The 27,866-nt window shown below is 50.9% G+C and overlaps 1 pseudogene; it reads left to right on the top strand.

Moving 5' to 3' along the window:
• Nucleotides 1-1,847: 1,847 nt before the first annotated feature.
• LOC124024996 overlaps nt 1,848-27,866 on the top strand; it is a 37,557-nt pseudogene continuing 11,538 nt past the window's right edge.

The raw sequence follows: 27,866 nt of genomic DNA, 5'->3' as shown, positions 1-27,866 counted from the left end.
GGCCCATTTTGGGGAATATCTCCTGTCATCACATGTTATTTCCTCCTCTGTCAGAGTAGCATCAATCTGGACATGTTATTACACTCAGGCCCATTTTGGGGAATATCTCGTGTCTTCAAATCTCTGACATGTTATTACACTCAGGCCCATTTTGGGGAATATCTCGTGTCTTCAAATCTCTGACATGTTGTTACACCCCGTTTCCTCCTCTGTCAGAGTAGCATCACTGGTGCTGACTAGGCCCGTTTCCTCCTCTGTCAGAGTAGCATCACTGGTGCTGACTAGGCCCGTTTCCTCCTCTGTCAGAGTAGCATCACTGGTGCTGACTAGGCCCGTTTCCTCCTCTTTCAGAGTAGCATCACTGGTGTTGACTAGGCCCGTTTCCTCCTCTGTCAGAGTAGCATCACTGGTGTTAACTAGGCCCGTTTCCTCCTCTGTCAGAGTAGCATCACTGGTGCTGACTAGGCCCGTTTCCTCCTCTGTCAGAGTAGCATCACTGGTGCTGACTAGGCCGTTTCCTCCTCTTTCAGAGTAGCATCACTGGTGTTGACTAGGCCCGTTTCCTCCTCTGTCAGAGTAGCATCACTGGTGTTGACTAGGCCCGTTTCCTCCTCTGTCAGAGTAGCATCACTGGTGCTGACTAGGCCCGTTCCTCCTCTGTCAGGAGTAGCATCACTGGTGTTGACTAGGCCCGTTTCCTCCTCTGTCAGAGTAGCATCACTGGTGTTGACTAGGCCCGTTTCCTCCTCTGTCAGAGTAGCATCACTGGTGTTGACTAGGCCCGTTTCCTCCTCTGTCAGAGTAGCATCACTGGTGTTGACTAGTGTTTCCTCCTCTGTCAGAGTAGCATCACTGGTGTTGACTAGGCCCGTTTCCTCCTCTGTCAGAGTAGCATCACTGGTGTTGACTAGGCCCGTTTCCTCCTCTGTCAGAGTAGCATCACTGGTGTTGACTAGGCCCGTTTCCTCCTCTTAGCTACTGAGGTCAACTGTTCTGAATGCCATACAGTAGGACTAACTCCTACCTTTCAGCTGGCCCCTCTTTACCTGAGACCTGTCAGCTGGCCCCTCTTTACCCGAGACCTTTCAGCTGGTCCCTCTTTACCCGAGACCTGTCAGCTGGCCCCTCTTTACCCGAGACCTGTCAGCTGGCCCCTCTTTACCCGAGACCTTTCAGCTGGTCCCTCTTTACCCGAGACCTGTCAGCTGGTCCCTCTTTACCCGAGACCTGTCAGCTGGTCCCTCTTTACCCGAGACCTGTCAGCTGGTCCCTCTTTACCCGAGACCTTTCAGCTGGCCCCTCTTTACCCGAGACCTTTCAGCTGGCCCCTCTTTACCCGAGACCTGTCAGCTGGTCCCTCTTTACCCGAGACCTTTCAGCTGGCCCCTCTTTACCCGAGACCTGTCAGCTGGCCCCTCTTTATCCGAGACCTTTCAGCTGGCCCCTCTTTACCCGAGACCTGTTAGCTCTGTTGAAGAGCTAAACTGATTTGTTTTGGATGCAGGGCTGCGGATTAGAGCCAGTTTCCTCCTCCTCCCTTTATTCCCTGACCTCTGGATGTGTTCTGCAGCAGTGTGGTTCTAGAGCAGCAGAGTGACAGATTAGTGGACCTCAGTGTTAATACTATCCTGTTGCCATGTCATCAGTATAATCATAAGAATGTGAATAGCTGCTTATTAGAACGTGTTTCAGGGTTGTTTTGAATGAACTGCGTGAAAATGAAGTCTTAATTTAAACGTGTACCTACGTTACGTTGTTCATCTGCGTTGTTTAGACGATCTACTACCTGACGTTGCATCGTCATCCAAGGTGATTGAGCCTGTTTTCTCTCCTGTCACACAGGGCCCTGAACAGTAGTATGGACTACGAGAGACCCAATGTTGAGACCATTAAGTGTGTTGTGGTGGGGGACAATGCCGTAGGGAAGACACGGCTGATCTGTGCTCGGGCCTGCAACACCACTCTGAACCAGTACCAACTACTGGCCACACACGTCCCGACGGTCTGGGCTATAGACCAGTACAGAGTCTGTCAAGAGGTACCATACCTAACCCTGACCCCTAACCCCAACACACTTCCCTACGTTCTGGGCTATAGACCAGTACAGAGTGTGTCAAGAGGTACAAACCTAACCCTGACCCCTAACCCCAACACACGTCCCTACGGTCTGGGCTATAGACCAGTACAGAGTGTGTCACTACCTGTCAAACCTAACCAGCTGACCCCTAACCCCAACACAGCCCTTCCTGTCACGCCTGGGCTATAGACCAGTACAGAGTGTCACCAAACAGCCCTAACCCTGACCCCTAACCCCAACCTACACAAACAGTCCCTACCTGTCTCAAAACAGCCCTCCCTATAGTCACCAAACAGCCCTCTACCTGTCACTACCTGTCTCACCAAACACTGCCTAGCTGTCAAAACAGCCCTACCTGTCATCATACAGCCCTCCCTACCTGTCATCAAACAGCCCTCCCTACCTGTCATCAAACAGCCCTACCTACCTGTCACCAAACAGCCCTCCCTACCTGTCATCAAACAGCCCTCCCTACCTGTCATCATAACAGCCCTCCCTACCTGTCATCAAACAGCCCTCCCTACCTGTCATCAACAGCCCTCCCTACCTGTCATCAACAGCCCTCCCCTACCTGTCATCAAACAGCCCTCCCTACCTGTCACCAAACAGCCCTCCCCTACCTGTCATCAAACAGCCCTCCCTACCTGTCATCAAACAGCCCTCCCTACCTGTCACCAAACAGTCATCAAAACAGCCCTCCCTACCTGTCACCAAACAGCCCTCCCTACCTGTCATCAAACAGCCCTCCCTACCTGTCACCAAACAGCCCTCCCTACCTGTCACCAAACAGCCCTCCCTACCTGTCACCAAACAGCCCTCCCTACCTGTCATCAAACACCCCCCTAGCCTGCCCTCCTGTCATCATCACCCCCAGCCTGTCATCACCCCAGCCTGTCATCACTCACCCCCCAGCCTGTCATCACTCACCCCCCAGCCTGTCATCACTCACCCCCCCAGCCTGTCATCACTCACCCCCCAGCCTGTCATCACTCACCCCCAGCCTGTCATCACTCACCCCCAGCCTGTCATCACTCACCCCCAGCCTGTCATCACTCACCCCAGCCTGTCATCACTCACCCCCAGCCTGTCATCACTCACCCCCAGCCTGTCATCACTCACCCCCAGCCTGTCATCACTCACCCCCCCCCTAGCCTGTCATCACTCACCCCCAGCCTGTCATCACTCACCCCCCAGCCTGTCATCACTCACCCCCCTGTCTTCACTCACCCCCCAGCCTGTCTTCACTCACCCCCCCTGCCTGTCTTCATCACTCACCCCCAGCCTGTCTTCACTCACCCCCCAGCCTGTCTTCACTCACCCCCCAGCCTGTCATCCTCACCCCCAGCCTGTCTTCACTCACCCCCCAGCCTGTCATCACTCACCCCCAGCCTGTCTTCACTCACCCCCCCCAGCCTGTCTTCACTCACCCCCCAGCCTGTCATCACTCACCCCCAGCCTGTCATCACTCACCCCCCAGCCTGTCATCACTCACCCCCAGCCTGTCAGCCTGTCATCTCACCCCCAGCCTGTCATCACTCACCCCCAGCCTGTCATCACTCACCCCCAGCCTGTCATCACTCACCCCCAGCCTGTCATCACTCACCCCCAGCCTGTCATCACTCACCCCCAGCCTGTCATCACTCACCCCCAGCCTGTCATCACTCACCCCCCAGCCTGTCATCACTCACCCCCAGCCTGTCATCACTCACCCCCAGCCTGTCATCACTCACCCCCAGCCTGTCATCACTCACCCCCAGCCTGTCATCACTCACCCCAGCCTGTCATCACTCACCCCCAGCCTGTCATCACTCACCCCCAGCCTGTCATCACTCACCCCCAGCCTGTCATCACTCACCCCCAGCCTGTCATCACTCACCCCCAGCCTGTCTTCACTCACCCCCAGCCTGTCTTCACTCACCCCCAGCCTGTCTTCACTCACCCCCAGCCTGTCATCACTCACCCCCAGCCTGTCATCCCTCACCCCCAGCCTGTCTTCACTCACCCCCAGCCTGTCATCACTCACCCCCAGCCTGTCATCACTCACCCCCAGCCTGTCATCACTCACCCCCAGCCTGTCATCACTCACCCCCAGCCTGTCATCACTCACCCCCCAGCCTGTCATCACTCACCCCCAGCCTGTCATCACTCACCCCCAGCCTGTCATCACTCACCCCCAGCCTGTCATCACTCACCCCCCGCCTGTCATCACTCACCCCAGCACCCCCAGCCTGTCATCACTCACCCCCCGCCTGTCATCACTCTCAGCCCCCGCCTGTCATCACTCTCACCCCCGCCTGTCATCACTCTCAGCCCCGCCTGTCATCACTCACCCCCAGCCTGTCATCACTCTCAGCCCCCGCCTGTCATCACTCTCAGCCCCCCAGCCTGTCATCACTCTCAGCCCCCGCCTGTCATCACTCTCAGCCCCCGCCTGTCTTCACTCTCAGCCCCCCGCCTGTCTTCACTCTCCCCCCAGCCTGTCTTCACTCTCAGCCCCAGCCTGTCTTCACTCTCAGCCCCCGCCTGTCTTCACTCTCAGCCCCCGCCTGTCTTCACTGTCAGCCCCCGCCTGTCTTCACTCTCTCAGCCCCCCAGCCTGTCTTCACTGTCAGCCCCCGCCTGTCTTCACTCTCAGCCCCCGCCTGTCTTCACTCAGCCCCCGCCTGTCTTCACTCACCCCCGCCTGTCTTCACTCTCAGCCCCCGCCTGTCTTCACTCTCAGCCCCCGCCTGTCTTCACTCTCAGCCCCCGCCTGTCTTCACTCTCAGCCCCCGCCTGTCTTCACTCTCAGCCCCCGCCTGTCATCACTCTCAGCCCCCGCCTGTCTCACTCACCCCCAGCCTGTCATCACTCACACCCACCTGCATTCTATGTACAGTATTTTAAATGAATCTTGTTTAAAAATCTGTATGTTTTCTAATATGTGTCTCTGTGTGACCCGCTGTAGGTGTTGGAGCGCTCCAGGGATGTGGTGGATGAGGTCAGTGTGTCTCTCAGGCTGTGGGACACCTTTGGCGATCATCATAAAGACAGACGCTTCGCATACGGAAGGTAAGACTGACACCTGAGGCTGGGAGGCTGGGAGGCTGGGAGGCTGGGAGGCTGGGAGGCTGGGATGCTGGGATGCTGGGATGCTGAGGCTGGGATGCTGAGGCTGGGATGCTGAGGCTGGGATGCTGAGGCTGGGATGCTGAGGCTGGGATGCTGGGGCTGGGATGCTGGGGCTGAGGCTGAGGCTGGGACTGAGGCGTATTTTTCTGGAATGGCTAAGGATGAGTAGGGATGGATTGGGTAAGGATGGGATGGGTAAGGATACGATGGATGGGATGGGTAAGGATGGGTAAGGATGGGATGGGTAAGGATGGGTAAGGATGGGATGGGTAACGATGGGTAAGGATGGGATGGGTAACGATGGGTAAGGATGGGATGGGTAACGATGGGTAAGGATGGGATGGGTAACGATGGGTAAGGATGGGATGGGTAACGATGGGTAACGATGGGTAAGGATGGGATGGGTAAGGATGGGATGGGTATGGATGGGTAGGATGGGATGGGTAAGGATGGATGGGTAAGGATGGGATGGGTAGGATGGATAATCATGGAATGGGTAACGATGGGTATGGTAGGGATGGATAAGGATGGATGGATGGTAGGGATGGATAAGGATGGGATGGATGGGTAGGTGTGGGTAAGGATGGGATGGATGGGTAGGTGTGGATAATGGATGGATGGTAGGGATGGATAAGGATGGATGGATGGGTAGGTGTGGGTAAGGATGGGATGGGTAAGGATGGACGGATGGGATGGGTAAGAATGGGATGGATGGGTAGGTGGGGTAAGAATGGGATGGAGGTGGGTAAGGATGGGATGGGTAGGTGTGGGTAAGGATGGATGGATGGTAGTGTCTGCTAGGTTAGGTAGTGTATGCTACTCTGCTTGGTTAGGTAGTGTATGCTACTCTGCTTGGTTAGGTAGTATATACTACCTAATAGACGTGAGTCCTGATATATTTGGCATGGACTGATGGCTGCATGCATAGTGTAGTGATCCTGTCTAATGAGCCATGTTACAATTCCCACCGAGTGGGTTAAGCCTATTGGCCCAATGTCAGCGACCTGGTTTCCCGGTTCTGACCCTCTGGACACTAAAATATTCAGCTGGTTTTAGACTTCCTGTAAATTAGTTTTCTCTCGATCTTAGTATCCGACTGTGTTATTCTTAAATGATGCCTCAGACTGTCTTAATGGAACTGGTGCCTCCGATGAGCTTTCATTGATTGGTGGATTGATCGTTGTCAAGCTGCCACCATCATCCTCTAACATCTGTTGATGTCGGCGAGACATGAGGTCTGTCTGTCTGTTTACCTTGAAGGCAGTTTAAACCCACACCCCTCTAATCATTCATTATAACCTCTGTTATAACAGGTGTTTGGTGTAGTACTGTAGCTGTTGTCTTGTCAGAGTGGTGTTGTGTTTGGTGTAGTACTGTAGCTGTTGTCTTGTCAGAGTGGTGTTCTGTTTGGTGTAGAACTGCAGCTGTTGCCTTGTCAGAGTGGTGTTCTGTTTGGTGTAGTACTGCAGCTGTTGCCTTGTCAGAGTGGTGTTGTGTTTGGTGTAGTACTGCAGCTGTTGTCTTGTCAGAGACTAGGTTAAATTTAGTTCCTCAGTTAGGTGGTTAACCGATAATTGTACTCCGACGTCCTTGTGTAGGTGGAGGGAGTCTGGAAGGGAATTTAGGAATATTTGGGTTGTCTGAGAATTTATAGCATGGCTTTTGATGATCCTTGGTTGGGATCTGAGCAGATTATTTGTTGCATATGTAATAAAATGGTGGTCCGATCGTCCACGATTATGAGGAAAAACATTAAGATCCACAACATTTATTCCACGGGACAAAACTAGATCCAGAGTTTGACTGTGGCAGTGAGTAAGTCTTGAGACATGTTGGACAAAACCCACTGAGTTGATGATGGCTCCGAAAGCCTTTTGGAGTGGGTCTGTGGACTTTTCCATGTGAATGTCAAAGTCACCAAAAACTAGAATATTATCTGCCCTGACAACAAGGTCCGATAGGAATTCAGGGAACTCAGTTAGTGACGCTGCCTACAGACAGAAACTAAAACGGGAGGCCCCCACGCTGAGGTCTGTCCAACGCTGGTCCGACCAAGCTGATTCCACACTCCAAGACTGCTTCCATCACGTGGACTGGGATATGTTTCGTATTGCGTCAGATAACAACATTGACGAATACGCTGATTCGGTGTGCGAGTTCATTAGAACGTGCGTTGAAGATGTCGTTCCCATAGCAATGATTAAAATATTCCCTAACCAGAAACCGTGGATTGATGGCAGCATCCGCGTGAAACTGAAAGCGCGAACCACTGCTTTTAATCAGGGCAAGGTGACTGGTAACATGACCGAATACAAACAGTGTAGCTATTCCCTCCGCAAGGCAATCAAACAAGCTAAGCGTCAGTACAGAGACAAAGTGGAATCTCAATTCAATGGCTCAGACACAAGAGGCATGTGGCAGGGTCTACAGTCAATCACGGACTACAAGAAGAAACCAGCCCAGTCACGGACCAGGATGTCTTGCTCCCAGGCAGACTAAATAACTTTTTTGCCTGCTTTGAGGCAATACAGTGCCACTGCCACGGCCTGCAATGAAAACATGCTGACTCTCCTTCACTGCAGTCGAGGTGAGTAAAACATTTAAACGTGTTAACCCTCGCAGGGCTGCAGGCCCAGACGGCATCCCCAGCCGCGCCCTCAGAGCATGCGCAGACCAGCTGGCCGGTGTGTTTACGGAAATATTCAATCAATCCCTATACCAGTCTGCTGTTCCCACATGCTTCAAGAGGGCCACCATTGTTCCTGTTCCCAAGAAAGCTAAGGTAACTGAGCTTAACGACTACTGCCCCGTAGCACTCACTTCCGTCATCATGAAGTGCTTTGAGAGACTAGTCAGGGACCATATCACCTCCACCCTACCTGACACCCTAGACCCACTCCAATTTGCTTACCGCCCAAATAGGTCCACAGACGATGCAATCTCAACCACACTGCACACTGCCCTAACCCATCTGGACAAGAGGAATACCTATGTGAGAATGCTGTTCATCGACTACAGCTCGGCATTCAACACCATAGTACCCTCCAAGCTCGTCATCAAGCTCGAGACCCTGGGTCTCAACCCCGCCCTGTGCAACTGGGTACTGGACTTCCTGACGGGCCTCCCCCAGGTGGTGAGGGTAGGCAACAACATCTCCACCCCGCTGATCCTCAACACTGGGGCCCCACAAGGGTGCGTTCTGAGCCCTCTCCTGTACTCCCTGTTCACCCACGACTGCGTGGCCACGCACGCTCCAACTCAATCATCAAGTTTGCGGTCGACACAACAGTGGTAGGCTTGATTACCAACAACGACGAGACTGCCTACAGGGAGGAGGTGAGGGCCCTCGGAGTGTGGTGTCAGGAAAATAACCTCACACTCAACGTCAACAAAACTAAGGAGATGATTGTGGACTTCAGGAAACAGCAGAGGGAACACCCCCTATCCACATCGATGGAACAGTAGTGGAGAGGGTAGTAAGTTTTAAGTTCCTCGGCATACACATCACAGACAAACTGAGTTGGTCCACTCACACAGACAGCATCGTCAGGAGGCTGAAGAAATTCAGGAGGCTGAAGAAATCTGCCTGTCACCAAAAGCACTCACAAACTTCTACAGATGCACAATCGAGAGCATCCTGGCGGGCTGTATCACCGCCTGGTACGGCAACTGCTCCGCCCACAACCGTAAGGCTCTCCAGAGGGTAGTGAGGTCTGCACAACGCATCACCGGGGGCAAACTACCTGCCCTCCAGGACACCGACACCACCCGATGTTACAGGAAGGCCATAAAGATCATCAAGGACAACCCACCCGAGCCACTGCCTGTTCACCCCGCTATCATCCAGAAGGCGAGGTCAGTACAGGTGCATCAAAGCTGGGACCGAGAGACTGAAAACAGCTTCTATCTCAAGGCCATCAGACTGTTAAACAGCCAACACTAACATTGAGTGGCTGCTGGCAACACACTGACACTGCCACTGACTCAACTCCAGCCACTTTAATAATGGGAATTGATGGGAAATGATGTAAAATATATCACTAGCCACTTTAAACAATGCTACCTAATATAATGTTTACATACCCTACATTATTCATCTCATATGCATATGTATATACTGTACTCTATATCATCTACTGCATCCTTTTGTAATAAATGTATCACTAGCCACTTGAAACTATGCCACTTTGTTTACATACTCATCTCATATGTATATACTGTACTCTATATCATCTACTGTAGAGCCTATGCTGCTCTGTACCATCACTCATTCATATATCTTTATGTACATATTCTTTATCCCCTTACATTGTATAAGACAGTAATTTTGGAATTGTTAGTTAGATTACTTGTTGGTTATTACTGCATTGTCGGAAATAGAAGCACAAGCATTTCGCTACACTCGCATTAACATCTGCTAACCATGTGTATGTGACAAATAACATTTGATTTGATTTGCATACGGCCCAGGAGGCCTGTAAACAGTAGCTTTCTGTGTGTCTTTCTGGCTCCTGTCTGTTCTCTCCAGGTCAGACGTGGTTGTGCTGTGTTTCTCCATCGCCAACCCCAACTCTCTGCATCACGTCAAGACCATGTGGCACATGGAGATCAAGCACTTTTGTCCCAGGACGCCTGTCATCCTGGTGGGTTGTCAGCTGGACCTGCGTTACGCTGATCTGGAGGCCGTCAACAGGGCCAGGAGGCCACTAGCCAGGTATAGAATCAGCATTATGTCACCATGTGGCTGTCAACAGGGCCAGGAGGCCACTAGCCAGGTATAGAATCAGCATTATGTCACCATGTGACTGTCAACAGGGCCAGGAGGCCACTAGCCAGGTATAGAATCAGCATTATGTCACCATGTGACTGTCAACAGGGCCAGGAGGCCACTAGCCAGGTATAGAAACAGCATTATGTCACCATGTGGCTGTCAACAGGGCCAGGAGGCCACTAGGTATAGAAACAGCAGTCACCATGTATAGAAGGCCACTAGCAGGTATTATGTCACCATTTGACTGTCAACAGGGCCAGGAGGCCACTAGCCAGGTATAGAAACAGCATTATGTCACCATGTGACTGTCAACAGGGCCAGGAGGCCACTAGCCAGGTATAGAATCAGCATTATGTCACCATGTGACTGTCAACAGGGCCAGGAGGCCACTAGCCAGGTATAGAATCAGCATTATGTCACCATGTGACTGTCAACAGGGCCAGGAGGCCACTAGCCAGGTATAGAATCAGCATTATGTCACCATGTGACTGTCAACAGGGCCAGGAGGCCACTAGCCAGGTATAGAAACAGCATTATGTCACCATGTAGCTGTCAACAGGGCCAGGAGGCCACTAGCCAGGTATAGAATCAGCATTATGTCACCATGTGACTGTCAACAGGGCCAGGAGGCCACTAGCCAGGTATAGAAACAGCATTATGTCACCATGTGACTGTCAACAGGGCCAGGAGGCCACTAGCCAGGTATAGAAACAGCATTATGTCACCATGTGACTGTCAACAGGGTTCCTGTCAGGGCCAGGCCACTAGCCAGGTATAGAATCAGCATTATGTCACCATGTGACTGTCAACAGGGCCAGGAGGCCACTAGCCAGGTATAGAATCAGCATTATGTCACCATGTGACTGTCAGTGGGCCAGGAGGCCACTCCAACAGGTCACCATGTGCCTGTCCAGGAGGCCACTAGCCAGGTATAGAATCAGCATTATGTCACCATGTGACTGTCAACAGCATTATGTCACCATGTGACTGTCAACAGGGGCCACTAGCCAGGTATAGAATCAGCATTATGTCACCATGTGACTGTCAACAGGGCCAGGGCCAGGCCACTAGCCAGGTATAGAATCAGCATTATGTCACCATGTGACTGTCAACAGGGCTGGAGCCAGCCAGGTATAGAATCAGCATTATGTCATCATGTGACTGTCAACAGGGCCAGGAGGCCACTAGCCAGTGTATAGAATCAGCATTATGTCACCATGTGACTGTCAACAGGGCCAGGAGCCAGGAATCAGCATTATGCCACTAACAGCCAGGAGGCCAGAAACAGCATTATGTCACCATGTGACTGTCAACAGGGCCAGGAGGCCACTAGCCAGGTATAGAATCAGCATTATGTCACCATGTAGCTGTCAACAGGGCCAGGAGGAATCAGCATTATGTCATAGCCAGGTATAGAGATCAGCATTATGTCACCATGTGACTGTCACAGGGCCAGGAGGCCACTAGCCAGGTATAGAATCAGCATTATGTCACCATGTGGCTGTCAACAGGGCCAGGAGGCCACTAGCCAGGTATAGAAACAGCATTATGTCACCATGTGGTTGTCATGTCACAGGGCCAGGGCCAGGCCACTAGCCAGGTATAGAATCAGCATTATGTCACCATGTGACTGTCAACAGGGCCAGGAGGCCACTAGCCAGGTATAGAATCAGCATTATGTCACCATGTGACTGTCAACAGGGCCAGGAGGCCACTAGCCAGGTATAGAAACAGCATTATGTCACCATGTGACTGTCAACAGGGCCAGGTTGGCCACTAGCCAGGTATAGAAACAGCATTATGTCATCATGTGACTGTCAACAGGGCCAGGAGGCCACTAGCCAGGTATAGAATCAGCATTATGTCATCATGTGACTGTCAACAGGGCCAGGAGGCCACTAGCCAGGTATAGAATCAGCATTATGTCACCATGTGACTGTCAACAGGGCCAGGAGGCCACTAGCCAGGTATAGAATCAGCATTATGTCATCATGTGACTGTCAACAGGGCCAGGAGGCCACTAGCCAGGTATAGAATCAGCATTATGTCACCATGTGACTGTTATACATGGGCCAGGAGGCCACTAGCCAGGTATAGAATCAGCATTATGTCACCATGTGACTGTCAACAGGGCCAGGAGGCCACTAGCCAGGTATAGAATCAGCATTATGTCATAATGTGACTGTCAACAGGGCCAGGTTGGCCACTAGCCAGGTATAGAATCAGCATTATGTCACCATGTGACTGTCAACAGGGCCAGGAGGCCACTAGCCAGGTATAGAATCAGCATTATGTCATAATGTGACTGTCAACAGGGCCAGGAGGCCACTAGCCAGGTATAGAATCAGCATTATGTCACCATGTGACTGTCAACAGGGCCAGGAGGCCACTAGCCAGGTATAGAATCAGCATTATGTCACCATGTCTGTCAACAGGGCCAGGAGGCACCTAGCCAGGTATAGTCAAGCATTATGTCACCATGAGACTGTCAACAGGGAGGCCACTAGAATCAGCATTATGTCATATGAACTGTCAGCATTATGTCACCATGTGTCACCATGTGACTGTCAACAGGGCCAGGAGGCCACTAGCCAGGTATAGAATCAGCATTATGTCACCATGAGACTGTGACTGTCAACAGGTATAGAATCAGCATTAGGAGGTGACTGTCACTAGCCAGGAGGCCACTATAGAAACAGCATTATGTCATCCATGTGACTGTCAACAGGGGAGGCCACTAGCCAGCATTATGTCAGTAGTTGTCAACAGCCACTAGCCAGGTATAGAATCAGCATTATGTCACCATGTGACTGTCAACAGGGCCAGGAGGCCACTAGCCAGGTATAGAATCAGCATTATGTCACCATATGAAACAGCATTGTTACCGTGCTTGGTGACAGGGCCAGGAGGCCACTAGTTATGTCACCATGTGACTGTCAACAGGGCCAGGAGGCCACTAGCCAGGTATAGAATCAGCATTATGTCACCATGTGACTGTCAACTAGCCAGGTATAGAATCAGCATTATGTCAGGAGGCCAACTAGGGCCAGGAGGTATAGAATCAGCATTATGTCATCATGTGACTGTCAACAGGGCCAGGAGGCCACTAGCCAGGTATAATCAGAATCAGCATTATGTCACCATGTGACTGTCAACAGGGCCAGGAGGCCACTAGCCAGGTATAGAATCAGCATTATGTCACCATGTGACTGTCAACAGGGCCAGGAGGCCACTAGCCAGGTATAGAATCAGCATTATGTCACCATGTAGCTGTCAACAGGGCCAGGAGGCCACTAGCCAGGTATAGAATCAGCATTATGTCACCATGTGACTGTCAACAGGGCCAGGAGGCCACTAGCCAGGTATAGAATCAGCATTATGTCACCATGTGACTGTCAACAGGGCCAGGAGGCCACTAGCCAGGTATAGAATCAGCATTATGTCACCATGTGACTGTCAACAGGGCCAGGAGGCCACTAGCCAGGTATAGAATCAGCATTATGTCACCATGTGACTGTCAACAGGGCCAGGAGGCCACTAGCCAGGTATAGAATCAGCATTATGTCACCATGTGACTGTCAACAGGGCCAGGAGGCCACTAGCCAGGTATAGAATCAGCATTATGTCATCATGTGACTGTCAACAGGGCCAGGAGGCCACTAGCCAGGTATAGAATAAGTCATTATGTCATTACATTTTATGTCATTTTTTTACATTTAAGTCATTTAGCAGACGCTCTTATCCAGAGCGACTTACAAATTGGTGCATTCACCTTATGACATCCAGTGGAACAGTCACTTTACAATAGTGCATCTAAATCTTAAAGGGGGGTGAGAGGGAATACTTATCCTATCCTAGGTATTCCTTAAAGAGGAATGTCATCATGTAGCTGGTTTTGGTTGACGAAATCTATACATTTTAGTGTTAGTTGAAACTCTGTGCAGTAACTACTGACATTTTATTAAATTTAGCAAACTGGTTTACATACATTTTTAATAAATAATGACTTTGTATTCTTCCGTATTGAGAATAGCTCTTATTTCCTCCCCACCAGGCCGATAAAGCCCGGAGACATCCTTCCTCCAGAGAGTGGCCGGGAGGTGGCCAAGGAGCTGGGCATCTCCTACTATGAGACCAGTGTGTTCGACCAGTTTGGCATCAAGGATATCTTCGACAATGCCATTCGAGCCGCGCTCATCTCCCGTCGACACCTGCAGTTCTGGAAGTCCCACCTCCGGAAGGTCCAGAAGCCCCTCCTCCAGGCGCCCTTCCTGCCGCCCAAAGCACCGCCCCCTCTCATCAAGATTCCAGAGTGTGTCATCAACAACGGGGAGGGTCCTGGCCTCCTATTGGACAGTCCTCTTTGTGCTGACGTCATGTTCATCCTCCAGGACCACATCCACATCTTCGCCCACAAGATCTACCTCTCTACCTCCTCCTCCAAGTTTTATGACCTGTTCCAGGTAGTGTCTCTTTGCCTGGTTCCTCTCTAGGTTCCTCTCTAGGTTCCTCTCTAGTTTCCTCTCTAGTTTCCTCTCTAGGTTCCTCCCTAGGTTCCTCCCTAGGTTCTCTCTAGTTCCTCTCTAGTTCCTCTCTAGTTCCTCTCTAGTTCCTCTCTGGTTCCTCTCTCGGTTCCTCTCTAGGTTCCTCTCTAGGTTCCTCTCTAGGTTCCTCTCTAGGTTCCTCTCTAGGTTCCTCTCCAGTTCCTCTCTAGGTGTCCTTCCTTCTAGGTTTTTATTCCTAGCCACTGTGCTTCTGCCTCAGTATTGCTTGCTCTCTGTGGTTTCCGGTTGGGTTTCTGTAGAGCACTTTGACATAAAAACCCGTTATAAATGTGATTGTTTCCAGATGGACTTCAGTGATAGTCCCAGTGCCTGGTGGTGACGGAGCGGCATGCCCGGGACTCTCTCCTCAGGACCCTTAGTCTGGACACAGAGGAGGACGTGGCTGTGCTCCCCAACCTCTCTCCCTGTTCCCTCCGGGCCTCTAAGAGTGACGGCACCCTGAAGATGATGAGCTTCTCTGGTAAGCACCGGCGCACCAAGCTGTCCTTGGCCTCCTGGAGCAAGGCCTTCTACAGCATCCACAAGGAGAGTGTGACCAACCCTGTGACGGGCTCCCCGGCTCACATGACGGTGGTGAAGATGGACTACTCCATCCAGCTGGGTCCGTTCAGTGCCGTGTTGAGGTTCCTCTACACTGGGGAGCTGGATGAAGAGGAGCGGGATCTGATGAAGATCGCCCAGATCGCGGAGGTCCTGGAGGTGTTTGACCTGAGGATGATGGTGGAGAACATCATGAACCATGAAGGCTTCATGAACCAGGAAATCACCAAGGCCTTCCACGTCAGGAAATCCAACCGCATCAAGGAGTGTCTCAACAAGAACACCTTCACAGGTAAACCATGCTGCATCGTAGATCAAAGTGTTTTCTGTTGCTTTTGACTAGGAAGTTATCATGTGTTTGGAACTTTGGATGGGGGTGATGTGTTCTGTTTAATGTGTTTCTCTGTCTCAGACGTCACCTTCAGGTTGTTGTTGTAATGTCTCAGACGTCACCTTCAGGTTGTTGTTATAATGTCTCTGTCTCAGACGTCACCTTCAGGTTGTTGTTATAATGTCTCAGACGTCACCTTCAGGTTGTTGTTATAATGTCTCTGTCTCAGACGTCACCTTCAGGTTGTTGTTATAATGTCTCAGACGTCACCTTCAGGTTGTTGTTATAATGTCTCAGACGTCACCTTCAGGTTGTTGTTATAATGTCTCTGTCTCAGACGTCACCTTCAGGTTGTTGTTATAATGTCTCTGTCTCAGACGTCACCTTCAGGTTGTTGTTATAATGTCTCTGTCTCAGACGTCACCTTCAGGTTGTTGTTATAATGTCTCTGTCTCAGACGTCACCTTCAGGTTGTTGTTATAATGTCTCTGTCTCAGACGTCACCTTCAGGTTGTTGTTATAATGTCTCTGTCTCAGACGTCACCTTCAGGTTGTTGTTATAATGTCTCTGTCTCAGACGTCACCTTCAGGTTGTTGTTATAATGTCTCTGTCTCAGACGTCACCTTCAGGTTGTTGTTATAATGTCTCTGTCTCAGACGTCACCTTCAGGTTGTTGTTATAATGTCTCTGTCTCAGACGTCACCTTCAGGTTGTTGTTATAATGTCTCTCTGTCTCAGACGTCACCTTCAGGTTGTTGTTATAATGTCTCTGTCTCAGACGTCACCTTCAGGTTGTTGTTATAATGTCTCTCTGTCTCAGACGTCACCTTCAGGTTGTTGTTATAATGTCTCTCTGTCTCAGACGTCACCTTCAGGTTGTTGTTATAATGTCTCTCTGTCTCAGACGTCACCTTCAGGTTGTTGTTATAATGTCTCTCTGTCTCAGACGTCACCTTCAGGTTGTTGTTATAATGTCTCTCTGTCTCAGACGTCACCTTCAGGTTGTTGTTATAATGTCTCTCTGTCTCAGACGTCACCTTCAGGTTGTTGTTATAATGTCTCTCTGTCTCAGACGTCACCTTCAGGTTGTTGTTATAATGTCTCTCTGTCTCAGACGTCACCTTCAGGTTGTTGTTATAATGTCTCTGTCTCAGACGTCACCTTCAGGTTGTTGTTATAATGTCTCTCTGTCTCAGATAATGTCACCTTCAGGTTGTTGTTATAATGTCTCTCTGTCTCAGACGTCACCTTCAGGTTGTTGTTATAAGGTTGTCTCTGTCTCAGACGTCACCTTCAGGTTGTTGTTATAATGTCTCTGTCTCAGACGTCACCTTCAGGTTGTTGTTATAATGTCTCTGTCTCAGACGTCACCTTCAGGTTGTTGTTATAATGTCTCTGTCTCAGACGTCACCTTCAGGTTGTTGTTATAATGTCTCTGTCTCAGACGTCACCTTCAGGTTGTTGTTATAATGTCTCTGTCTCAGACGTCACCTTCAGGTTGTTGTTATAATGTCTCTGTCTCAGACGTCACCTTCAGGTTGTTGTTATAATGTCTCTGTCTCAGACGTCACCTTCAGGTTGTTGTTATAATGTCTCTGTCTCAGACGTCACCTTCAGGTTGTTGTTATAATGTCTGTCTCAGACGTCACCTTCAGGTTGTTGTTATAATGTCTCTGTCTCAGACGTCACCTTCAGGTTGTTGTTATAATGTCTCTGTCTCAGACGTCACCTTCAGGTTGTTGTTATAATGTCTCTGTCTCAGACGTCACCTTCAGGTTGTTGTTATAATGTCTCTGTCTCAGACGTCACCTTCAGGTTGTTGTTATAATGTCTCTGTCTCAGACGTCACCTTCAGGTTGTTGTTATAATGTCTCTGTCTCAGACGTCACCTTCAGGTTGTTGTTATAATGTCTCTGTCTCAGACGTCACCTTCAGGTTGTTGTTATAATGTCTCTGTCTCAGACGTCACCTTCAGGTTGTTGTTATAATGTCTCTGTCTCAGACGTCACCTTCAGGTTGTTGTTATAATGTCTCTGTCTCAGACGTCACCTTCAGGTTGTTGTTATAATGTCTCTGTCTCAGTTATAATGTCTCTGTCACCTTCAGGTTGTTGTTATAATGTCTCTGTCTCAGACGTCACCTTCAGGTTGTTGTTATAATGTCTCTGTCTCAGACGTCACCTTCAGGTTGTTGTTATAATGTCTCTGTCTCAGACGTCACCTTCAGGTTGTTGTTATAATGTCTCTGTCTCAGACGTCACCTTCAGGTTGTTGTTATAATGTCTCTGTCTCAGACGTCACCTTCAGGTTGTTGTTATAATGTCTCTGTCTCAGACGTCACCTTCAGGTTGTTGTTATAATGTCTCTGTCTCAGACGTCACCTTCAGGTTGTTGTTATAATGTCTCTGTCTCAGACGTCACCTTCAGGTTGTTGTTATAATGTCTCTCACCTTCAGTCTCAGACGTCACCTTCAGGTTGTTGTTATAATGTCTCTGTCTCAGTCTCCTTCAGGTTGTTGTTATAATGTCTCTCTGTCTCAGACGTCACCTTCAGGTTGTTGTTATAATGTCTCTGTCTCAGACGTCACCTTCAGGTTGTTGTTATAATGTCTCTCTGTCTCAGACGTCACCTTCAGGTTGTTGTTATAATGTCTCTCTGTCTCAGACGTCACCTTCAGGTTGTTGTTATAATGTCTCTGTCTCAGACGTCACCTTCAGGTTGTTGTTATAATGTCTCTGTCTCAGATGTCACCTTCAGGTTGTTGTTATAATGTCTCAGACGTCACCTTCAGGTTGTTGTTATAATGTCTCTCTGTCTGTCTTCAGATAATGTCTCTCTGTCTCACCTTCAGGTTGTTGTTATAATGTCTCTGTCTCAGACGTCACCTTCAGGTTGTTGTTATAATGTCTCTGTCTCAGATGTCACCTTCAGGTTGTTGTTATAATGTCTCTTCAGGTTGTTGTTATAATGTCTCTGTCTCAGACGTCACCTTCAGGTTGTTGTTATAATGTCTCTGTCTCAGATGTCACCTTCAGGTTGTTGTTATAATGTCTCAGACGTCACCTTCAGGTTGTTGTTATAATGTCTCTCTGTCTCAGACGTCACCTTCAGGTTGTTGTTATAATGTCTCTCTGTCTCAGACGTCACCTTCAGGTTGTTGTTATAATGTCTCAGACGTCAACTTCAGGTTGTTGTTATAATGTCTCTCTGTCTCAGACGTCACCTTCAGGTTGTTGTTATAATGTCTCTGTCTCAGACGTCACCTTCAGGTTGTTGTTATAATGTCTCTGTCTCAGACGTCACCTTCAGGTTGTTGTTATAATGTCTCTGTCTCAGACGTCACCTTCAGGTTGTTGTTATAATGTCTCAGACGTCACCTTCAGGTTGTTGTTATAATGTCTCTGTCTCAGACGTCACCTTCAGGTTGTTGTTATAATGTCTCTGTCTCAGACGTCACCTTCAGGTTGTTGTTATAATGTCTCTGTCTCAGACGTCACCTTCAGGTTGTTGTTATAATGTCTCTGTCTCAGACGTCACCTTCAGGTTGTTGTTATAATGTCTCTGTCTCAGACGTCACCTTCAGGTTGTTGTTATAATGTCTCAGACGTCACCTTCAGGTTGTTGTTATAATGTCTCTGTCTCAGACGTCACCTTCAGGTTGTTGTTATAATGTCTCTGTCTCAGACGTCACCTTCAGGTTGTTGTTATAATGTCTCTGTCTCAGACGTCACCTTCAGGTTGGAGGATGGAACCATCAATGCTCACAGACCTCTGCTCATCTCCTCCTGTGATTGGATGGCTGCTTTGTTCGGAGGATCCTTCATGGAGAGTGCTAACAACGAGGTGAGTCTACAACACAGAGTAATATCTAGTGTTGGGGTTAGGGTGCTTTGTTCGGAGGATCCTTCATGGAGAGTGCTAACAACGAGGTGATTCGACAACACAGAGTAATATCTAGTTTTGGGGTTAGGGTGCTTTGTTCGGAGGATCCTTCATGGAGAGTGCTAACAACGAGGTGAGTCTACAACACAGAGTAATATCTAGTGTTGGGGTTAGGGTGCTTTGTTCGGAGGATCCTTCATGGAGAGTGCTAACAACGAGGTGATTCGACAACACAGAGTAATATCTAGTTTTGGGGTTAGGGTGCTTTGTTCGGAGGATCCTTCATGGAGAGTGCTAACAACGAGGTGAGTCTACAACACAGAGTAATATCTAGTGTTGGGGTTAGGGTGCTTTGTTCGGAGGATCCTTCATGGAGAGTGCTAACAACGAGGTGAGTCTACAACACAGAGTAATATCTAGTGTTGGGGTTAGGGTGCTTTGTTCGGAGGATCCTTCATGGAGAGTGCTAACAACGAGGTGAGTCTACAACACAGAGTAATATCTAGTGTTGGGGTTAGGGTGCTGTGTTCGGAGGATCCTTCATGGAGAGTGCTAACAACGAGGTGAGTCTACAACACAGAGTAATATCTAGTGTTGGGGTTAGGGTGCTTTGTTCGGAGGATCCTTCATAGAGAGTGCTAACAACGTGGTGAGTCTACAACACAGAGTAATATCTAGTGTTGGGGTTAGGGTGCTGTGTTCGGAGGATCCTTCATGGATAGTTAACTTGTCTACAGCACAGTCTGGGTTAGGGTTATCTTTGGATAGTCCCAAATGGCACCCTATTCCCTATGTAGTAAAGTACTTTTGAGCAGGGTATTTTAATTACAAGCAAAAGGAAGTACCAGTGAGGAGTTTAACACATCAGCCACTGGCTTCATTAAGTACATTGGCGAAGTCATCACTCCACATACAATACCCCATAATGACAAAGAAAAAATACATATTTTATTTTATTGCACTTTTATACAAAATTAAATATAGAAATACCTTATTTCCATAAGTATTCAGACCCTTTGCTATGAAACTTGAAATTGAGCTCAGGTGCATCCTGTTTCCATTAATCATCCTTGATGTTTCTTCAACTTGATTGAGTCCACCTGTGGTGAATTCAATTGATTGGACATGATTTGGAAAGGCACACACTTGACCAAGATCCATAGGGATTACCAGGATCCATAGGGAATATAGGGAATGGGATGTTGTCTCTAGTTGACCAGGATCCATAGGGATCACCAGGATCCATAGGGGATATGGGATGTTGACCAGGATCCATATGGGAATGGGATGTTGACCAGGATCCATAGGGGATATGGGATGTTGTCTCCAGTTGACCAGGATCCATAGGGGATATGGGATGTTGACCAGGATCCATAGGGAATGGGATGTCTCCAGTTGACCAGGATCCATAGGGAATAGGGATGTTGTCTCCAGTTGACCAGGATCCATAGGGGATATGGGATGTTGTCTCCAGTTGACCAGGATCCATAGGGGATATGGGATGTTGTCTCCAGTTGACCAGGATCCATAGGGGATATGGGATGTTGACCAGGATCCATAGGATCCATGGGGATATTGGGATCCTTAGTTGACCAGGATCCATAGGGGATATGGGATGTTGACCAGGATCCATAGGGGATATGGGATGTTGACCAGGATCCATAGGGGATATGGGATGTTGACCAGGATCCAGTTGACCAGGATCCATAGGGGATATGGGATGTTGTCTCCATTGACCAGGATCCATAGGGGATATGGGATGTTGTCTCCAGGACCAGATCCATAGGGGATATGGGATGTTGTCTGACCAGGATCCATAGGGGATATGGGATGTTGTCTCCAGTTGACCAGGATCCATAGGGGATATGGGATGTTGTCTCCAGTTGACCAGGATCCATAGGGGATATGGGATGTTGTCTCCAGTTGACCAGGATCCATAGGGGATATGGGATGTTGTCTCCAGTTGACCAGGATCCATAGGGGATATGGGATGTTGACCGGGATCCATCCAGTTGACCAGGATCCATAGGGGATATGGGATGTTGTCTCCAGTTGACCAGGATCCATAGGGGATATGGGATGTTGACCAGGATCCATAGGGGATATGGGATGTTGACCAGGATCCATAGGGGATATGGGATGTTGACCAGGATCCATAGGGGATATGGGATGTTGTCTCCAGTTGACCAGGATCCATAGGGGATATGGGATGTTGACCAGGATCCATAGGGGATATGGGATGTTGTCTCCAGTTGACCAGGATCCATAGGGGATATGGGATGTTGTCTCCAGTTGACCAGGATCCATAGGGGATATGGGATGTTGACCAGGATCCATAGGGGATATGGGATGTTGGACCAGGATCCATAGGGGATATGGGATGTTGTCTCCAGTTGACCAGGATCCATAGGGGATATGGGATGTTGTCTTGACCAGGATCCATAGGGGATATGGGATGTTGTCTCCAGTTGACCAGGATCCATAGGGGATATGGGATGTGGACCAGGATCCATAGGGGATATGGGATGTTGTCTCCAGTTGACCAGGATCCATAGGGGATATGGGATGTGTCTCCAGTTGACCAGGATCCATAGGGGATATGGGATGTTGTCTCCAGTTGACCAGGATCCATAGGGAATATGGGATGTTGACCAGGATCCATAGGGGATATGGGATGTTGTCTCCAGTTGACCAGGATCCATAGGGGATATGGGATGTTGACCAGGATCCATAGGGGATATGGGATGTTGTCTCCAGTTGACCAGGATCCATAGGGGATATGGGATGTTGTCTCCACCAGGATCCATAGGGGATATGGGATGTTGTCTCCAGTTGACCAGGATCCATAGGGGATATGGGATGTTGGACCAGGATCCATAGGGGATATGGGATGTGTCTCCAGACCAGGATCCATAGGGGATATGGGATGTTGTCTCCAGTTGACCAGGATCCATAGGGAATATGGAATATGGATGTGGACCAGATCCATAGGGAATATGGGATGTTGACCAGATCCATAGGGGATATGGGATGTTGTCTCCAGTTCCATTTATGTAAACCAGGATCCATAGGGGATATGGGATGTTCATCAGTTGACCAGGATCCATAGGGGATAGAGATCTTGTAAATCCAGTTGATCAGGATCCATGTCTGATACAGAGATGTTCTGTTTCACTGCTCTGACCAGGATCCAGCAGGGGATATGGGATGACTCCAGTTGACCAGGATCCAGCAGGCGAACAGGGGATGACTCCAGTTGACCAGGATCCAGCAGGCAAACAGGCAGACTCAGCAGGCGACCAGGATCCATAGGGGATATGGGAGACCAGCAGTTGACCAGGCAGACCAGCAGGGGATATGGGGCCATGTTATCTCCAGTTGACCAGGATCCAACAGGCAGACCAGCATGTTGACCAGGCAGACCAGCAGGGGATAGGCAGATGGGAATTGTCTCAGCAGTTGACCAGGCATCCAGCAGGGGAACAGGCAGACCAGCAGTTGACCAGGATCCAGCAGGGGATAGGGATGCAGTCTCCAGTTGACCAGGATCCAACAGGGGATAGCAGGCTGACCAGGCAGACCAGCAGGGGATATTATGTTGTCACAGTCCTGACCAGGATCCAGGCAGGCAGACAGGGATGTTGACCAACAGTTGACCAGGATCCAACAGGGGATAGGGATGTTGACCAGGATCCAGCAGGGGAACAGGCAGACCAGCAGGCTAACAGGCAGACCAGGATCCAGGGGATAGGGATGACTCAGGCGACCAGGAGACCAGCAGGGGATAGGGATGTTGTCTCCAGTTGACCAGGCAGATCCATAGGGGATAGGGGATGCGACCAGACCAGCAGGCGAACAGGCAGACCAGCAGTCTCCAGTTGACCAGGATCCAACAGGCAGACCAGCAGGCAAACAGGCAGACCAGCAGGGGATACAGGCAGACCAGCATCCAACAGGCAGACCAGGGCTAACATGCAGACCAGAGGCTAACCATAGGCAGACCAGCATGGCTGAACAGGCAGACCAGCAGGGGATATTACCTCTCCCTGAACACAGAGTCCTGTTATGTTGTCTCCAGTTGACCAGGCAGGCAGACAGGGATGCAGACCAACAGGCAGACCAGGAGACCAACAGGCAGACCAGCAGGAGGCAGACCAGCAGTTGACAGGCAGACCAGCAGGGGATAGGCAGACCAGCAGGCCAGAACCATTACCTCTCCCTGAACCAGAGTCCATTATGGGATATGCTCTCAGGCAGGCAGACAGGCAGACCAGCAGGCTAACAGGCAGACCAGAGACCAACAGGCAGACCAACAGGGATGTTGACCAGGCAGACCAACAGGCAGACCAGCAGGCGACCAGATCCAGCAGGGAACAGGCAGACCAGCCAGGCGAATAGGCAGATGCAGGGATCCAGGCAGACCAGCATCCGAACAGGCAGACCAGCAGGGAACAGGCAGACCAGCAGGCAACAGGGATAGGGATGTTGACCAGCAGGCAACAGGCAGACCAGCAGGCTAACAGGCAGACCCAGGCTAACAGGGACCAGGGATTTGTCTCCAGTTGACCAGGATCCATATGGGCTATGGGATGCAGACCAGATCCAGCAGGGGATAGGGATGTTATCCAACAGTTTACCAACAGGCAGACCAACAGGCAGACCAACAGGCAGACCAACAGGCAGACCAACAGGCAGACCAACAGGCAGACTATTCAGGCTTTAAAGGCAGACCAGCAGGAACAGGACACTGTCTGAACACAGAGTCCTGTTATGTTTCACTGCTCTCAGGCAGGCAGACAAGCAGACCAGCAGGCTAACATTACCTCTCTGAACACAGAGTCCTGTAGCACTGCTCTCAGACAGGCAGACCAGCAGGCTAACAGGCAGACCAACAGGCTAACAGGCAGACCAGCAGGCTAACAGGCAGACCAGCAGGCTAACATTACCTCTGTGAACACAGAGTCCTTGTTATGTTTCACTGCTCTCAGGCAGGCAGACCAGCAGACCAACAGGCAGACCAGCAGACCAACAGGCAGACCAGCAGACCAACAGGCAGACCAGCAGACCAACAGGCAGACCAGCAGACCAACAGGCAGACCAACAGGCAGACCAACAGGCAGACCAACAGGCAGACTAGCTCTAACAGGCAGACCAGCAGGCTAACAGGCAGACCAGCAGGCTAACAGGCAGACCAGCAGGCTAACAGGCAGACCAGCAGGCTAACAGGCAGACCAGCAGACCAACAGGCAGACCAGCAGACCAACAGGCAGACCAGCAGACCAACAGGCAGACCAACAGGCAGACCAACAGGCAGACCAACAGGCAGACCAACAGGCAGACCAACAGGCAGACCAACAGGCAGACCAGCAGGCCAACAGGCAGACCAGCAGGCCAACAGGCAGACCAGCAGGCCAACAGGCAGAGCAGCAGGCCAACAGGCAGAGCAGCAGGCCAACAGGCAGACCAGCAGGCCAACAGGCAGAGCAGCAGGCTAACAGGCAGAGCAGAGGCTAACAGGCAGAGCAGCAGGCTAACAGGCAGAGCAGCAGGCTAACAGGCAGACAGCAGGCCACAGGCAGACCAGGCTAACAGGCAGACCAGGCTACAGGCAGACAGCAGGCTAACAGGCAGAGCAGCAGACCAACAGGCAGAGCAGCAGGCCAACAGGCAGAGCAGCAGACTAACAGGCAGAGCAGCAGGCTAACAGGCAGACCAGCAGGCCAACAGGCAGACCAGCAGGCTAACAGACAGAGCAGCAGGCCAACAGGCAGAGCAGCAGGCCAACAGACAGACCAGCAGGCTAACAGGCAGACCAGCAGGCTAACAGTCTAACACTACCTCTCTTTATAACCATGGGGACATCTTTATTTTAGTGTGGTAGAAAGCTACTACCCGGTGTCCTAGTTTTTACAGAGCCTCTAGTCTGCTGCTAGTCTTTACAGAGCCTCTGTAGTCTGCTGCTAGTCTTCACAGGGCCTCTGTAGTCTTTACAGAGCCCCTGTAGTCTCTAATGTTGGTCTTTACTGACATTGAAACAGGACATTTAGATGTTGTCAAATGATTTGTCTCTGTTCTTTCCTGTGTGTGTCTGTGTGTATCTGTGTGTTTAGGTCTCGTTCCCAGGCACCAGCAGGGTGTGTATGCAGGCTGTTCTGGAGTATCTCTACACCAATCAGCTTTGTCCCATCGCAGAGCTGGACCCTATGGAGCTGACGGCCCTGGCTAACAGACTCTGTCTCCCCAGACTGACTGCTCTGACAGGTACTAACCCTGGCTAACAGACTGTCTCCCCAGACTGACTGCTCTGACAGGTACTAACCCTGGCTAACAGACTGTCTCCCCAGACTGACTGCTCTGACAGGTACTAACCTTGGCTAACAGACTGTCTCCCCAGACTGACTGCTCTGCTAGGTACTAACCATAACCCTGGTTAATACTGTCTCCCCAGACTGACTGCTCTGCTAGGTACTAACCATAACCCTGGTTAAGACTGTCTCCCCAGACTGACCGCCTCACAGGTGCCCTTGATCCATCAGCAGTCTGCTCTGCCCAGAGCCATCTGTTTCGAGATTTGGGCTTTTAGACTGTAGAATATTGTTCTAGTTCTAGACCTTCAGTTACAGATTCAATATCCCCATGAATGTCGATGGGGAGATAACATCGCTGCAGTGCATCACAACAGAACTTCAATGTCCCAACTCTCTAAGGGGGTGTTCCTAAATTGACTCCAATGTGTGAATGCTCCTCAGTGCATTCTGGGTCATTCATAAATTCATAGTGTTGACAGATTGTTTGTTCCCACTGGCTGAGGAGCGGGGTCGATCAGGACACTGGCTGAGGAGCGGGGTCGATCAGGACACACTGGCTGAGGAGCATCAGGACACTGGCTGAGGAGCGGGGTCGATCAGGACACTGGCTGAGGAGCCGATCAGGACACTGGCTGAGGAGCTTTCGATCAGGACACTGGCTGAGGAATATTGTCGATCAGGACACTGGCTGAGTTCTAGACACTGGCAGGAGCAGTTAGGACACTGGCTGAGCATTCATCAGGACACTGGCTGAGGAGCAATGTCGGACACTGGCTGAGGAGCGGGGTCGATCAGGACACTGGCTGAGGAGCACAATCAGGACACTGGCTGAGGAGCGGGGTCGATCAGGACACTGGCTGAGGAGCGGGGGGTCGATCAGGAAACTGGCTGAGGAGATTGTTCGATCAGGACACTGGCTGAGGAGCGGGGTCGATCAGGACACTGGCTGAGGAGCGGGGTCGATCAGGGGACACTGGCTGAGGAGCGGGGTCGATCAGGACACTGGCTGAGGAGCGGGGTCGATCAGGACACTGGCTGAGGAGCGGGGTTTATCAGGGGACACTGGCTGAGGAGCGGGGTCGATCAGGGGACACTGGCTGAGGAGCGGGGTCGATCTGGACACTGGCTGAGGAGCGGGGTCGATCAGGACACACTGGCTGAGGAGCGGGGTCGATCTGGACACTGGCTGAGGAGCGGGGTCGATCAGGGGACACTGGCTGAGGAGCGGGGTCGATCAGGACACTGGCTGGGGAGCGGGGTCGATCAGGACACTGGCTGAGGAGCGGGGTCGATCAGGACACTGGCTGAGGAGCGGGGTCGATCAGGGCACACTGGCTGAGGAGCGGGGTCGATCAGCGCACACTGGCTGAGGAGCGGGGTCGATCAGGGGACACTGGCTGAGGAGCGGGGTCGATCAGGGCACACTGGCTGAGGAGCGGGGTCGATCAGGGCACACTGGCTGAGGAGCGGGGTCGATCAGGACACTGGCTGAGGAGCGGGGTCGATCAGGACACACTGGCTGAGGAGCGGGGTCGATCAGGGGACACTGGCTGAGGAGCGGGGTCAATCAGGGGACACTGGCTGAGGAGCGGGGTCGATCAGGACACACTGGCTGGGGAGCTGAGGACACTGGCTGAGGACATCGATCTGGACACTGGCTGAGGAGCGGGGTCGATCAGGGGACACTGGCTGAGGAGCGGGGTCGATCAGGACACTGGCTGGGGAGCATCGACAGGACACTGGCTGAGGAGCGGGGTCGATCAGGACACTGGCTGAGGAGCGGGGTCGATCAGGACACTGGCTGGGGAGCGGGGTCGATCAGGACACTGGCTGAGGAGCATCGACAGGACACTGGCTGAGGAGCGGGGTCGATCAGGGCAACTGGCTGAGGACATCGATCAGCACACACTGGCTGAGGACGGGGTCGATCAGGGGACACTGGCTGAACATCGATCAGGGGACACTGGCTGAGGAGCGGGGTCGATCAACACTGGCTGAGGACAACGATCAGGGCACACTGGCTGAAACAGGGCAACTGGCTGAGGAGCATCAACAACACACTGGCTGAGGACCAAACAGGAATGGAAACATCAACAACAACTACCAAACGGGATGGAAACACTGGCAACAACATACCAAACTGGAATGGAAACATCAACAACACACTGGCAAACGGAATGGAAACAGGGCAACTGGCTGAAGCATACGAAACAGGGGACATGGAAACATCAACAGGACACACTGGCTACCAAACAGAATGGAAACATCAATCAACACACT

This window comes from Oncorhynchus gorbuscha, unplaced genomic scaffold (genome assembly GCF_021184085.1).
Source record: "Oncorhynchus gorbuscha isolate QuinsamMale2020 ecotype Even-year unplaced genomic scaffold, OgorEven_v1.0 Un_scaffold_2112, whole genome shotgun sequence".
Taxonomy (NCBI): domain Eukaryota; kingdom Metazoa; phylum Chordata; class Actinopteri; order Salmoniformes; family Salmonidae; genus Oncorhynchus; species Oncorhynchus gorbuscha.
Note: the sequence above shows the minus strand (reverse complement) of the source record. Positions and strands in the feature narration are given on the sequence as shown.